Genomic DNA, 15,351 nt, shown 5'->3' with positions numbered 1-15,351 from the left:
TGAGTCTCTTCCTTTTGTGCAGACCCTCATTGTTCACACCCTCAAGACTTTACCTGCCCCCACTGCAGGCAACAGCCATTCCCCCTCAATGAGGATATGCAGTGAGGGGTATCTTCAGGCCTGTCTGCCTTCAAATAGCTTCTCTCCTGATCTACCATGGTGCTTGATGTTCCCACCACAAATGCCACTCTTGTGAATTATATAGCATTTGTCTCCAAAAAACCTTAGTTATTATCTCAATTTTAAATGAGGAGATGAAGACTCTGGGTTCAAGTGACTCACTCAGATTTAAGATCAACCACTGGTGAGGCCAGACCATGAACCCAGGCCATCTGCACCCAAATCCTGTGCTCCTCCCACACCATGGCACTGAGGCAGGAAGACTGACGCAATTTTGCACAGTGCTAGTGCAGGATGGGGCTGCTCTGGTCGGTAAAGAATCCGCCTGCAATGCGGGAGACCTGGGTTCGATCCCTGGGTTGGGAAGATCCCCTGGAGGAGGGCATGGCAACCCACTCCAGTATTCCTGCCTGGAGAATCCCATGGACAGAGGAGCCTGGTGGGCTACAGTCCATGGAGTCGCACAGAGTTGAACACGACTGGGCGACTAAGCACAGCACAGCGCGCTGCAGGGTGACTTGCCCCGATCTCAGCTCCTGAGCATTAGGAGAAAGGAAAGGAGATGTCAAAGGTTTTCTACTTTATATTCCTCTCTCCAAGCTACTGCAGCATTGCTCACTCAGCAAGGGTTAATTGACCATTTCTGTAACGTGCTAATCCCTCCACGAGGCACCGTGAGGACACAGGATGATTTTAAGTCATGGGTCTTCTCCTCAAGGAGCCTTTGTTTGGTTGAAGAAATAAGGGTAACTCATAAAACAGCACAGGATTCCACAAACCAGAAAATATGAAGCACTAACTTGTGCGAGTGCATTTGGCTTTTAAGTGCTTTTCAGGAGAGTGTAGAAGATGAGAGGGGCCTTAGTAGTTAAATGGCTTCTGGGGGAAAGTGGCACCAAATTTAAGACTTTAAAGATGGTAGGATGTTAGAGAGAAGCGAAGAGAAAATGGAAAATTTGGGACACGGGAAACATGTTTACCATTACTTCCCTTTGAAAAATGAGCATGAGACCAATGATCAAGTCTTAGAAGAATGTTACAGGATGTGATCAAGAGAGGAAATGGGAGAGGCAGGTGGTGTCCCTGGTGCCAAGGGAGCGACCAGTTTTGATGAGGAGGTTACCTGCCCTGTTTAATGAAGTTACCAGGCCTTGGATGGAGAAGTGGTCATTAGATTGTGCAGGGAGAAATGATGAAACTCTGAGTCGTTGTGCTGGAGTGTGAGGACTGAATCTCGACCTGAAGACAATTATGAAGCCCCAGATTATTTGCCTGAGAGGATGCGGAGGAGAGAAATCAGGGGTTTGTCACCAAGGCCGGTGGGTCTGCTGTGGCACGGCAGGTGGACTTGATAGAGCGTGACAGTTTGTGAGGTAAATACCTTGCTTCTCTCAGGAAAATCTGGAAAATTCACATCCTATCCTTAAATTCTAGGTCGTATCTGTCTAAGGAGGCTCATGAAAGCAATGTCATGGTCTTTCTAAAGTTTTACAACATGGTATCATGAAAGAAATGAGGGAATGAACAAGAAATTCAACATAATAATGTCTTGACTAAGTTGAACATGTGGAGAATGTTTTAAATATGAATATACTGTTCTGTTTAACTGTGGTTAACCAAACCCCCTTTTGGGCTTTAGTTTTGAAAATTACTCTATTAAAGCAGGGTTACTAAGGAATTTTCAGAGCCTCCGATTCACTTACTCACTGATCACCATTTGTGGAGTGTGTGTTCCAGGCACTGAGCCTGGCGTGAGGCCTATAGGAAGGAAGGGGACCTACTCTGTGTCCTTGAGGATTTCATAGACTAGTCTGGGAGCTAGATAAGAGGACAAAATAATCAAAGGGCGACACATTACCCTACAACCCCAGATGCAGGAAGGACGCTGCTGGAATAACTCTGTTGTCTGGGTCAGGGAAGGCTTCTAGAAAAAGCATAGTTTGAGTGGGGTCTTGAAGAAGCAGCTTATCAAGCAAACAAGAGTCAATACAATAGAGGAACAGACTGGGAAGACGGAGCAGATTTTGAATAGTTTACCCCAAAACGCATGCTGGAGGCAGAAGAGGATGTGGTTAGTGGTAGAAGCTACAAGCAAGAGCTCCACAAGAGAACTGGGAGTTATTCCATCCTGGGAAAAGCTCATCAAGGGATTTTTTTCCCCCACGTATACAAGATATTTGTAACAATGCAAAAATATCCCTAACACTACTATAGTTAAAATAGTTGACCATCATTTCCAACGTAAAAAAATACAGCAAATGAAATTACAGTGCTTAGAAACTGCGTTAAATGTATAACTCTTGGGGCGTTAGCTTATATTATCTTTTCTGGCAAAAACTGAAGAGATTTCCAAGTGCTCCTTGTCGAAATCAAGTGTCCCTCCAAATTTTTGTCAACTCTTTATTTTGAAATGATTTTAGACTCACAGCTGCAAAACAGGACAAAGAATTCCCATGTACCCTCGTCCAGCTTCCCCAATAACATCTTACATAACAATTGTTAAGGCCAGGAAACTGACGTTGGTACATTATTTACTGAGTTACAGACCTTATTTGGATTTCACGAGTTTTTACACACCCTCTTATTTTGCTGCTGCTGTTGTACAGTCTAAGACATGTTATCACGTGTATAGATTCATGTCCCGAGGACACAGGCTGTTCCGTAACCTCGAGGAAACTCCCCATGCTACCTCCTCGTAGTCATGCCCTCCTCCCGCTCTGATCCCTGGCAACCAGAGGTGTGCTTTCTGTCACTATAATTCCGTAATTTTAAGAATGTTATAGAAATGGGGGCTTCCCTGGTATCTCATCTGGTAAAGAATCCGCCTGCAATGCAAGAGACCTTGGTTTGGTTTCTGGGTCGGGAAGATCCGCTGGAGAAGGGACAGGCTACCCACTCCAGTCTTCTTGGGCTTCCCTGGTGGCTCAGCTGGTAAAGAATCTGTCTGTAATACGGGAGACCTAGGTTTTATCCCTGGGTTGGGAAGAACCCCCGGAGAAGGGAGTACTTCTGGAGTACTTCTGGTACCACTTACCCACTCCAGTATTCTGGCCTGGAGAATTTCATGGACTGTATAGTCCATGGGATCGCAAAGTATGGTCCAAGTACATTGCTAAATAATGGTGCAAGTGCGGATATACCACGGTTTATCCATTCACCCACTGAAGGACATCTGGGTTGTTTCCAGTTTTGGATGATTATAAAAAAACCTATGAGAACCTTCCTCAGCCTTCTCTTGCTTTGTTCATGACAGTCTAGCTTTGGCAGTTCAGTTCAGTTCAGTCACTCAGTCATGTCCAACTCTTTGTGACCCCATAAACTGCAGCATGCCAGGCCTCCCTGTCCATCACCAACTGTTGGAATCTACCCAAACCCATGTCCATTGAGTCGGTGATGCCATCCAACCATCTCATCTTCTGTTGTCCCCTTCTCCTCCTGCTCTCAATCTTTCCTAGCATCAGGGTCTTTTCCAATGAGTCAGTTCTTTGCATCAGGTGGCCAAAGTATTGGAGTTTCAGTTTCAACATCAGTCCTTCCAATGAACACCCGGGACCGATCTCCCTTAGGATGGACTGGTTGGATCTCCTTGCAGTCCAATGGACTCTTAAGAGCCTTCTCCAACACCACAGTTCAAAAGCATCCATTCTTCGGCACTCAGCTTTCTTTACAGTCCAACTCTCACATCCATACACGACCACTGGAAAAACCATAACCTTGACTAGACAGACCTTTGTCGGCAAAATAATGTCTCTGCTTTTTAATATGCTGTCTAGGTTGGTCATAGCTTTCCTCCCAAGGAGTAAGTGTCTTTTAATTTCATGGCTGCAATTACCATCTGCAGTGATTTTGGAGCCCAGAAAAATTAAGTCAGCCACTGTTTCCACTGTTTCCCCATCTATTTGCCATGAAGTTGTTAGGTAGTTAGAATAGGGAAAAGGAGTCTAAAATGGCGGTGGCTAAAAGACCTGGAAGGGAAAAGCCCACAAAAATAGAACAAAGGAAGGTCCAAGGACCAGAGTGAGGACCTCAGGTAGAACAAACAACACTCCTGACTGGCCCAATTTACATAGGACAGGCCCAGGGAGAGAAAAACATATAAAAAGAGGAGCCAAAGCTCTCTCTCTCCCATGCTCAGGCACTCTTCTCTTCGCATCTTTGGGTCAGAATGCCCTCATGCTTCGAGGATGGATTTACCTGTTATTATCTAAATAAAATAGAGCTGTAACACAGAGCTGTAACACTGATTTGTCTAAGAGCTATAACACGGTCTGTCCAAGACCCGAGAGCTGTGACATGCCAAGGGCTTTAATGTTCATCACTCCAAATCTTTGTTGTGATGAGGCAAAAACCTGAGAGTATACACTCGCCTGACAAAGAGATGGGACCGGATGCCATTATCTTTGTTTTCTGAATGTTGAGCTTTAAGCCAACTTTTTCACTCTCCTCTTTCATTTCTATCAAGAGACTCTTTAGTTCTTCTTCACTTTCTCCCATAAGGGTGGTGTCATCTGCATATCTGAGGTTATTGATATTTCTCCAGGCAATCTTGATTCCAGCTTGTGCTTCATCCAGCCCAGCATTTCTCATGACGTACTCTGCATATAAGTTAAACAAGCAGGGTGACAATATACAGCCTTGACCTACTCCTTTTCCTATTTGGAACCAGTCTGTTATTCCATGTCCAGTTCTAACTGTTGCTTCCTGACCTACAAACAGGTTTCTGCTTTGGCAGAGATCGCGCCAAACTTTTCTGTCCTCTGAAACTACAAATCTGACTGGGTTTTGTAGGTGGGAGACCTAGGCAATAGGTTGGGGAGGAGCTAAGAAGACACAAGTATACAAGCAACTCTTTGGACTAACTACTCCAAAAATTATGGGTTTGTCTCAGTTTAAACCTAAGTTTGTGCCCCTCAAGGCCAGGCTCCTACTTTTTACATGCATTTATAACATAACCCAAGTCTGTGAATTCATCTTTCTAGATCCATGATTTCAGCAAGGATACTTGGGGATCACAGTGGCAGTTCAGGCAGCCTTTAATTTGAACAAAATTGAGAGGAGCTTTAAAACAAAAGGGGAACAAACCTTCAAACATCCAACTGATTGCAGGATCATTGGAGGTGAATCCATTAAGGTTCAGAAAGACCTGTCTAAATTTCTACCCAACTTGCACAAAATCTTCTTAAATCAGAAGCCAAGGAAAGACTAAAATAGTCAAAAGCATAACAGAAAAAGGACTCATCATATCTTGAACAGGTAAGTCTTCATAATACCCAATGTGTGGGGATACAGATTTACTCACGACCTTGGGATCATAAATAGGATAGTCATTTCCTGACCAGAACCAAATACTCTTTCTTTTATCTCTAGTGCCTCCTGAGGTTGCATATTTTACAGTCACAGATTCATGTTCTGCTTTCTTTAGTGTTCCTTTAGGTCAAAACAGTCAATATTTGTTTGCCTCTTTGGGGGAAAATCAACAATTTACCTAGACTGTTATACCTAAAAGATTTACTGAAGCTATTCCTATTTTTCACAGGTCCCGAAACACAACCTCAAGGATCTTAAATTTCCCTGTGATTCTTTATGTGGTTGACCTTTTATTGTATCCTAATGATGAGAAAAGCTCTAAGACTGATTCTAACTAGCTATTGTTTTCTTTCAGAAAGGGCATAAGGTGTTTTGTGTGTATGTGTGTGTGTGGCCACCCCTTGCGACATGTGGGATCTTAGTTCTCTGACCAGGGATTGAACCCATGCCCCCTTCAGTGGAAGCACAATCTTAACCACTGGACAGACAGGGAAGTCTCAAAGTGCATAAGTTTTTTAAAGAGAAGTTACAATTTTGTCAAAGTAAAGTTCATTATGCAGGCATGATTTATTCCAGGAAGGTAAATTCTTTACTTCTGATTATAGGCCATTTAGAATGTTCCAGCTTTTCTGAAAGTATCACACTTACAACTTAACCACATCCTTGGTATGCTAGTCCCTTCCTTGGGAATCTCAATATGAAGAGGCCTTTTGTCAGTTAAATTAGCCCTTCAGCAGCCTCCCACTCTGGACTCACCTAATTATCATAAACATTTCTGTCTGTGTTTGTGAGATCTGGACAATCTGTTCGTGTTATGAGTCACTTTCACGGGACTCATCAGACATCAAGTCTACCGCAGACTCCCTTGACTGTGGCAAGGCCTGCCTACTCAGCTCTCTTAAGGGAATTGGCCCTAGTGGCTAAGCTAGAGTGGGCTTTTGTCCACTTGGTTTCAGGGTGTCCTCTAAATCTGACGATCCTTCATGCTGTACAGTGTTTGTAGCTCACTGAAAATACACGTGTCTCAGTAGGCAGGCTTATCCCTAGTGAAATCCTATTATGTTCTCTCTCACATACTTTGATTCACTGTAGTATTTCCTCGAATTTTGCTGCTCTACTTTTACATGTCTTGTTCTCAACGAGGTCATTTTGGTCTATTGGTTTCTGCTCTAGGAAAAAGAGACTGCTGGATAATTCAAGAAGGAGAAAAACTGGATCTTGATTTAAGAACCAAAACTTTGGCCACTCAAGGGGGAGGCAGGGTTGCTTTCTATTCTTGTAATGCCAAAGGTCTTTTTTAGACCTCACGTGTACATAAACATTCTCTTCCTTTCTTTTCCCTCATGGTGGTAATAACTGAAGGTAGCTTGACCTCAGAGGGACTCAGAGAACTCAGTGTCCTTAGGATGGTGCTTCTCACACTCTGCGTGCTACCTCTCGGGAGGTCAAGGTAAGGTCATGATGGGACCATCTAAATAGAATCCTTATCATTTCCTTCCTGGAATCACGATTCTGGAGTTTTCTTTCTTTTAGTCTGGATGGTGGTAGTGTGGTGGTGGGGCCTGGTCTCACTGAGCACAGACTCACTTGGGTTCATCAGTCATTTATTTGTTCACACATGAATCTCTGCTTTCATGTATGAATACTGAAGCACCTACTGTGTGCACAGAGATGACCTGGCCAGAGGAATCCTTCTTACAGCCCTAGATGACTTCTCATTTGAGGAGGAGGGCTGTACACAGTGGTTAACTGTTGACTAGTTAATAACTATCTTGAAGGGACGTGCAGGGATAAGTCATTTTTCTGGCTGCCTCCCCAGGAAGCTGCAGCATGTCTCCAAAGCAACTTCATATAATTAAAATCCCCCCTCCAAACAAAACAAAATAAAATCCCCCCTCCATCACCAACAGGTAGAATCTACCAATTCGGTCTTCTTAGCCTTCTCTTTGTTACAGATGATGAGATAGGTCAGGAAGGCCACCTCACTTGAGGTATCTCACGATGTGGGGGTGTGGGGAGGGCTGTTTCAAAAGAGGCCAAACCCCAGAAGCACCTCAGTCCCATGCAAGCCAGGATGGCCTTGACTTAGAACTAAGATGGGACAAATGACGGCTCCGCAGTGGCAGAAAGGACTTTCAAAATAAAGGTAGATGAATGAGGCACATGCCCAACATCACAAGTCCTCTGCAGGGTTTGTCTGGACAGGGACCTGTATGTGCCACCTGGAAGCACAGGAAGCCCTGCAGACCCGCACCTCCAGGCAGGGGCTGGCTGAGGTTCTCAGCGTCCCTGCTCTGGGACCCCAGAGGCTGTGGGCACTTCAGTCTGGTCAGGGCTAGTACAAAGTTAAATCCACGTGATGGTCCTAGGATAACAGCTCAGTGACAAACAAAAACCTACTGCTGCGAGTGCAGGGGACTGTGTTCCATTAAACATGGTTGGTGAGAGTAGAATTCAGTACAATCTCTTTGAAGGGCAATTTGGCCAAAAAATGGTATTAAAAGCCTTCACATTTTTTGTATATTCTTCCACCTTAATTCTACTTACAGAATTAAGGAATTTGACACAAAAGCAATAATTATGGGTATACAAAAAGCTTTTACAGTCTTCTCTGGTGGCTCAGACAGTAAAGAATCCGCCTGAATGTGGGAGACCTGGGTTCGATCCCTGGGTTGGGAAGATCCCCTGGAGGAAGGCATGGCAACCCACTCCAGTATGCTTGCCTAGAGAATCCCCATGGACAGAGAAGCCTGGCGGGCCATGGTCCACAGGGTTGCAAAGACAGTCCGACATGACAGAGTGATTAAGCACAGCACATAAAGCTTTTATAATAAAGAAAAACTGGAAATAAGTGAAATGATCAATAACAATGAATTGTTAAACAAATCATGGTACATCTACACTATGCAGCTGCTTAGGACAATGATGCTGTAAAAGAATATGTAGTGACTCTTTGGCATCACTCGCTGGCTGGCTGACTTAGCATTCACTCCCGACACCCTTTCCCCTCACCTTTCTATGACTAGAGAGGCCAGAAAAATGAAATACTTGTTTCCCAGCCTCTCCTACAACTAAGAGCCACCCTGAGACATGAGGTAACAGCCAACAGGCTACTGAGCTGGGCTGTCCTTGATGACATCTTTGAATTGTTCTACCAGTCTGGACCTCCTACTTTCAGACTGTTGTCATATGAGGAACATATTCCTATTATTTGTTTAAGCCACTGCTGGTTTGGTTTAGGATTTGCTGTTACCTGTACCCAAACATAATCCCAACTGAAAGACATGGAAAGATGTTTACAATATATTAAATCAGGGGAAAGTATTACAGAGCAGAAGTATACCCACAGGCAGAGAAGAATAACGTGAGGGTGTATTCTAAAATAATAATTGTGGTTCTGTCTGATTGTGGGGTTATAGGGGATTTTGATTTTCTTCTTTGGGTTTATCTGGATTTTCTAAATTTTTTACAACAAACATGGATAATTCCTGTGGCAAGGAAAAAGCTCGATAAATATAAATATATATTAAAAAAAACAGGGTAGAGAAGTAATGGAAGAAACTTGTGGTCAGGCAGCAAGAAGTCTTTGACAATGGCTGCCAAAATAACCATTTTACAGCTTCTATTACTGTCTGGGTGGTTCAGGCTTCCTGGAGTGGTGGTTCTTACCCTTTCTTGCTGGTTTCTCTGTTGTTGTTTTTTTTTATTCCTTTAAAGCTCTAAGCCTGTCTTTATTTATTTATTTTTCTAACATTTTAATTTTTTCCATTTATTTTTATTCATTGGAGGCTGGTTTCTCTGGTTTTGAAAGGTCCCCACTGGGTTCTAACCAGGCCGCTAAGGCCCACCTCCACCAGCGGGGCACCATCCTCAGGGACAGCCCACGAGGCCACAGGGCCTCTGAGCACTTTCAACGCATCTTTCACTTCTCTTCACTGAGGGGCTTGCTTCCCATCCCCTAACCCCATCTCATTTCTTGCTCTCCCCTAAGCTTCTTGGCAGAATCAAATGAGACAACTTATCTAAAAGTACTTTGTACAGTATAAAGTGTAACAAAGTATAAGTTATTTTTCTTATCTCTGTCCTTTCTGGCTCTTCTCCCTCCCTGTTTTCACTCTTTCCTTTCTCTTCTTCCCTTGTTCCTTTTCCCATTCCCTCCCCCTGCCATGGTAAAACAAGGGCAGGAAGAGCCGGGAAGGCCTTGAACCTGTACTTCTGTCATATTTCACATGACCCTGCCCTGTACTTATTTGCTTACAGGCTTCTTGCCCTTGCTCAGCACTGAGCTCCTTGAGCAGGAACCATGTATTTCAACCCCAAGAACCTTTTAACACCTGACTCACAGTACACTCCTGGCAAATGTTTGCCTGATATCACTGAAGTGCATTTTTAAGATTGTTTTGTTATCTGGATAAAACACAAACACTCACACAGTAATATCAGTGTAAAATCAGTCTTCCAGCTAAATAAGAAATGTGTTACCTGCATCTAAAAATTAAAGTCTCACAGAGTATTTTTAAGAACTGAGAATTGATAAGATTAGCAGCTTGGAAAAACTAATTTTTTTTTCTTCCAAACTGCAGTATTGATAAATGTATTTAAAACTGAAATGGGAACATTAATGATAACATGGAAACAAATGTTTCACGATAAAATATTATAACTAATTAATAGTTTAAATCTGTTATACACTAAAATGCAAAAAAAAAAAAAAAAAATCTGCAAGGATCCATGAAATGCCACATTAAAAAAACATGTACTTGAATCCATTCCAGCCTCTCCCATCCTGGCCAAATCGTCAAACCATTTACTTTTTCTCATCCATCTCATCCTTTCCAGTCTCTCTGACATCATTGTTGTCCAAACTGTGACTTTGTGACTTGATAGTATTCCTGCCTTTAGTCTCCTTTAAACTTTTTCACCCCTCATCACAGGACAAACTTTCTAAAAACGTCGCTTTAATCACCCTCTGCGCCATGTGTGCTAAGCCTCTTCAGTCATGTCTGACTCTTTGTGACCCTATGGACTGTAGCCCGGCAGGCTCCTTTGTCCACGGGAGTCTCCAGGCAAGAACCCTGGAGCGGGTTGCCATGCCCTCCTCCAAGGGACCTTCCCCACTCAGGGATCGAACCCACATCTCTTATGTATTCTGCACTGGCAGGCAGGTTCTTGACCACTAGCGCCACCTGGGAAGCCCTTTAATCCTCCCAACCCCTGCTAAACCTCCAGGGGCCCTTCACACCTATGCGTATTCTATAGCATAAAAACCAGACTTCTTGGGCTGGTGCTCACAATTCCACTCCATTCCTTCCCTCCCATTCTTTCCTTTGGATTCTCCATTCCTTAGACTCTCAGCCTCACAGTGGTGCTCTCTTCCCACCAATCTCCCTTATACTGAAGCCCTGCTAGTCCTGATTATACCCGGATGCCTTCTTCCTTTTAAGTGAGGCTCATGTTCCACCACTTCCCCAACCACGGCTGACAGAGTCAGGATCCCAGATTGCTGTGATGGGATAATGGCCAAGAGGCTAAACCATTCAAAATACAAGTGAAGTTTTGCATTTAAATCTTTAAAAACCAAATGGAAACAAATGATGTGTCAGGGGACATAAAGACCTGCAAACAAAGTGTGCAAACACATAAGGGGTTTGAACTGATGGCAGCTCCGTGTGAGTTGCCACCGTGCTGGGACTGACAAAAGGCAAAGGGGGCAGCAGCTGCGGAAGAGGACCCCACTGACTGAGCCCATCATGGCCCTGATCCTACTGTGCATATTATTTACCTCACGTACTCCTCGCAACATGGAGAGTATGACTGGACTGAGGGTACCATCAGCTGCATTTTCTGGGCTTCATATCCACTACTTTGCAGACTACTACTGAAGTAAGCCCTGATTTGATGTCTTTCATTGCCTTCAGCACATTCCCCATGATGGACACCTGTCTGCCTCTCCAGCCTCCCACCATCACACTCCCTTCCTACACCACGTTCCAGCTCTAAGGCACTGTACCAGGCCGAGTCAGACTTCAGTGCTATTCGTTTACACTTCTGTTGGAAATGCCTTCCCTTCCTTGCCACTGATCTTCATTTGGAAAGTGCCAGCCTAACCTCCAGATTCATCTCAAGTGTCAGTTCCCTGATTCTCACCCTCTTCTGCTGGGCTGAGTTAGGTTGGCCTTCTAGGAGTTTCTCTAATACATGTTGGTGCACTTCTAACACAGTTCAGTTCAGTTCCATTCAGTCGCTTAGTCGTGTCCGACTCTTTGCGACCCCATGAACTGCAGCACACCAGGCCTCCCTGTCTATCACCAACTCCCGGAGTTTACTCAAACTCATGCCCATTGAGTTGGTGATGCCATCCAGCCATCTCATCCTCTGTTATCCCCTTCTCCTCCTGCCCCCAATCCCTCCCAGCATCAGGGTCTTTTCCAATGAGTCAACTCTTTGCATGAGGTGGCCAAAGTACTGGAGTTTCAGCTTCAGCATCAGTCCTTCCAATAAACACCCACGACTGATCTCCTTTAGGATGGACTGGTTGGATCTCCTTGCAGTCCTAGGGACTCAAGAGTCTTCTCCAACACCACAGTTCAAAAGCATCAAGTTTTCAGCGCTCAGCTTTCTTCACAGTCCAACTCTCACATCCGTACATGACCACTGGAAAAACCATAGCCTTGACCAGATGGATCTTTGTTGGCAAAGTAATGTCTCTGCTTTTTAATATGCTGTCTAGGTTGGTCATAACTTTCCTTCCAAGGAGTCAGCGTCTTTTAATTTCATGGCTGCAGTCACCATGCGCAGTGATTTTGGAGCCCCCAAAAATAAAGTCTGACACTGTTTCTACTGTCTCCCCATCTATTTCCCATGAGGTGATGGGACCAGATGCCATGATCTTAGTTTTCTGAATGTTGAGCTTTAAACCAACTTTTTCGCTCTCCTCTTTCACTTTGATCAAGATGCTTTTCAGTTCCTCTTCACTCTCTGCCATAAGAGTGGTGTCATCTGCATATCTGAGGTTATTGATATTTCTCCCAGCAATCTTGATTGCAGCTTGTGCTTCCTCCAACCCAGCGTTTCTCATGATGTACTCTGTATATAAGTTAAATAAGCAGGGTGACAATATACAGCCTTGACATACTCCTTTTCCTATTTGGAACCAGTCTGTTGTTCCATGTCCAGTTCTAACTGTTGCTTCCTGACCTGCATACAGGTTTCTCAAGAGGCAGGTCAGGTGGTCTGGTATTTCCATCTCTTTCAGAATTTTCCACAGTTTATTGTGATCCACACAGTCGAAGGCTTTGGCGTAGTCAATAAAGCAGAAATAGATGTTTTTCTGGAACTCTCCTGTTTTTTCGATGATCCAGTGGATATTGGCAATTTGATCTCTGCTTCCTCTGCCTTTTCTAAAACCAGTTTGAACATCTGGAAGTTCTCGGTTCACATATTGCTGAAGCCTGGCTTGGAGAATTTTGAGCATTACTTTACTAGTGTGTGAGATGAGTGCAATTGTGCGGTAGTTTGAGCATTCCTTAGGATTGCCTTTCTTAGGGATTGGAATGAAAATGGACCTTTTCCAGTCCTGTGGCCACTGCTGAGTTTTCCAAATTTGCTGGCATATTGAGTGCAGCACTTTCACAGCATCATCTTTCAAGATTTGAAACAGCTCAACTGGAATTCCATCACCTCCACTAGCTTTGTTCGTAGTGATGCTTTCTAAGGCCCACTTGACTTCACATTCCAGGATGTCTGGCTCTAGGTGAATGATCACACCATTGTGATTATCTGGCTCATGAAGATCTTTTTTGTACAGTTCTTCTGTGTATTCTTGCCACCTCTTCTTAATATCTTCTGCTTCTGTTAGGTCCATACTATTTCTGTCCTTTATCGAACCCATCTTTGCCTGAAATGTTCCCTTGATATGTCTAATTTTCTTGAAGAGATCTCTAGTCTTTCCCATTCTGTTGTTTTCCTCTATTTCTTTGTATTGATCGCTGAGGAAGGCTTTCTTATCTCTCCTGGCTATTCTTTGGAACTCTGCATTCAAATGGGAATATCTTTCTTTTTCTCCTCTGCGTTTTGCTTCTCTTCTTTTCACAACTATTTGTAAGCCCTCCTCAGACAACCATTTTGCCTTTTTGCATTTCTCTTCCATGGGGATGGTCTCAATCCCTGTCTCCTATACAATGTCATGAACCTCCGTCCATAGTTCATCAGGCTCTCTGTCTATCAGATCTAGTCCCTTAAATCTATTTCTCACTTCCACTGTATAGTCATAAGGGATTTGATTTAGGTCATACCTGAATGATCTAGTGGTTTTCCCTACTTTTTTCAGTTTAAGTCTGAATTTGGCAATAAGGAGTTCATGATCTGAGCCACAGTCAGCTCCTGGTCTTGTTTTTGCTGACTATATAGAGCTTCTCCATCTTTGGCTGCATTCTAACACAGACAGTACTTATCTTTTCCTTCCATTTCACCATGACCTTTTTGAGGGCTGGGATTAAGTCTCTGTATCCCTATTGTCTCGTGTGGCGCCCAGTACCTGTTCTCAGATGTTAGCAGAACTACACTGAGGCTCGGAGAGCTTAAGTAACTTGCCCAAGGTAACAGAGTTGGTAAGAACAGAACTGGTTTGAAGCCAGATACCTGATTATAAAGTCCTTCTTCTAGGATGAAAAAAGTGATAATATTGCTCCCCTCTGACCACACCTGGAATACTGAATTCAGTTTCAGGAAGCAAACATTTAGAGTAATATTCATGAGCAGGGGTAGGTTTGAAGGAGAGTGACCATCATAGTGGATGCAGTGAATATACTCAAATCCAGGTCACGTGAAGATTTGATGGAGAAACTAGGGGTTTAGTTTAGTGATGGAAGAAAAACACAGACTGACCCGAGAACCTTCTGTAATGACCTAAAGAGCTACCAGGGGAAGAGTAAGAATTAGACTTCTCTGTGGGCACAAGGGATGTAATTCTGACCAAAGTGTTGGAGGTACAAAAAGATAGATTTTGACCAACTGAAAAAAAAATTTCCAGTGGTGCTAAAGGCAGCATAGTTTTTCCAGGAAGGGGTAAAGTTCCATCATGGCAAGTTCTGAAGCTGGATAATACCCTCTGGGGATGTTCCAGGGGGCCAAGAGCCAGACTGAAGGCTGGACTAGGTGAGTTTTACTTTCAGGCGACCTGTTAAGATCCTTTCCAATAGATGCTGATTGCATTACTCTGTCTTCTCTGACAACTCCAGCCTTTGGCAAACCCTTTACCCCTCAATATGAAGGAATTTTATGAGTTTACATAGTTCCCTTGGTGATTAAGTATATATGTGGCCTGCCACACAGCATTTAAGGTATCAATCTATCCTTTATATTGTCATTTAGCTTATTCACAATATCCTTCCAAATAGATATGTGCCTTGAAGTCAGGGATCACATATCATGCAATATACATCTTGGGCCCCACATATCTATACTTGTTCAAAAAAGAATAAAAATGTTTTAAATGCTCACTTTACAACTTTATCTGCTAAAGGGCTTGAACTTTTTTCCTGAAAATTCACTGGAAAGTAAGAACTAATTCTTCACTACTTTTTTCCCACGTATTTTTTAAAAAAATAATTATTCATTTTAGCCATGCTGGGTCTTTGTTGCTTTGTGGGCTTTTCTCCAGTTGCAGGGAGCAGGGGCTACTCTCTACTTGCAGTGCCCGGGCTTCTCATTGCTGTGGTTTCTCAAGTTGTGGAGCAGGGACTCTAGGGTGTGCAGGCTTCAGTAGTTGTGGCTGCTGGGCTCTAGAGTGCAGGGTCAATAGTTGTGGTACAGGGTTTCGCTGCTCTGCGGCATGTGGTTATTTTCCCAGACCAGGGATCGAATCTGAGTCTCCTGCATTGACAGGTGGATTCTTTACCACTGAACCACCAGGGAAGCCCCTCT

At 43.7% G+C, this 15,351-nt stretch overlaps 1 protein-coding gene across 2 annotated transcripts in view; it reads right to left on the bottom strand.

The window, feature by feature from the left end:
- Positions 1 to 15,351, bottom strand: part of MAPRE3 (microtubule associated protein RP/EB family member 3) — a 56,743-nt gene that overhangs the window by 16,594 nt on the left and 24,798 nt on the right. The window lies entirely within an intron of this gene.

This window comes from Muntiacus reevesi, chromosome 3, assembly GCF_963930625.1.
Source record: "Muntiacus reevesi chromosome 3, mMunRee1.1, whole genome shotgun sequence".
In the NCBI taxonomy this organism is placed as follows: domain Eukaryota; kingdom Metazoa; phylum Chordata; class Mammalia; order Artiodactyla; family Cervidae; genus Muntiacus; species Muntiacus reevesi.
This window is presented reverse-complemented; position numbering and strand designations above follow the sequence as displayed.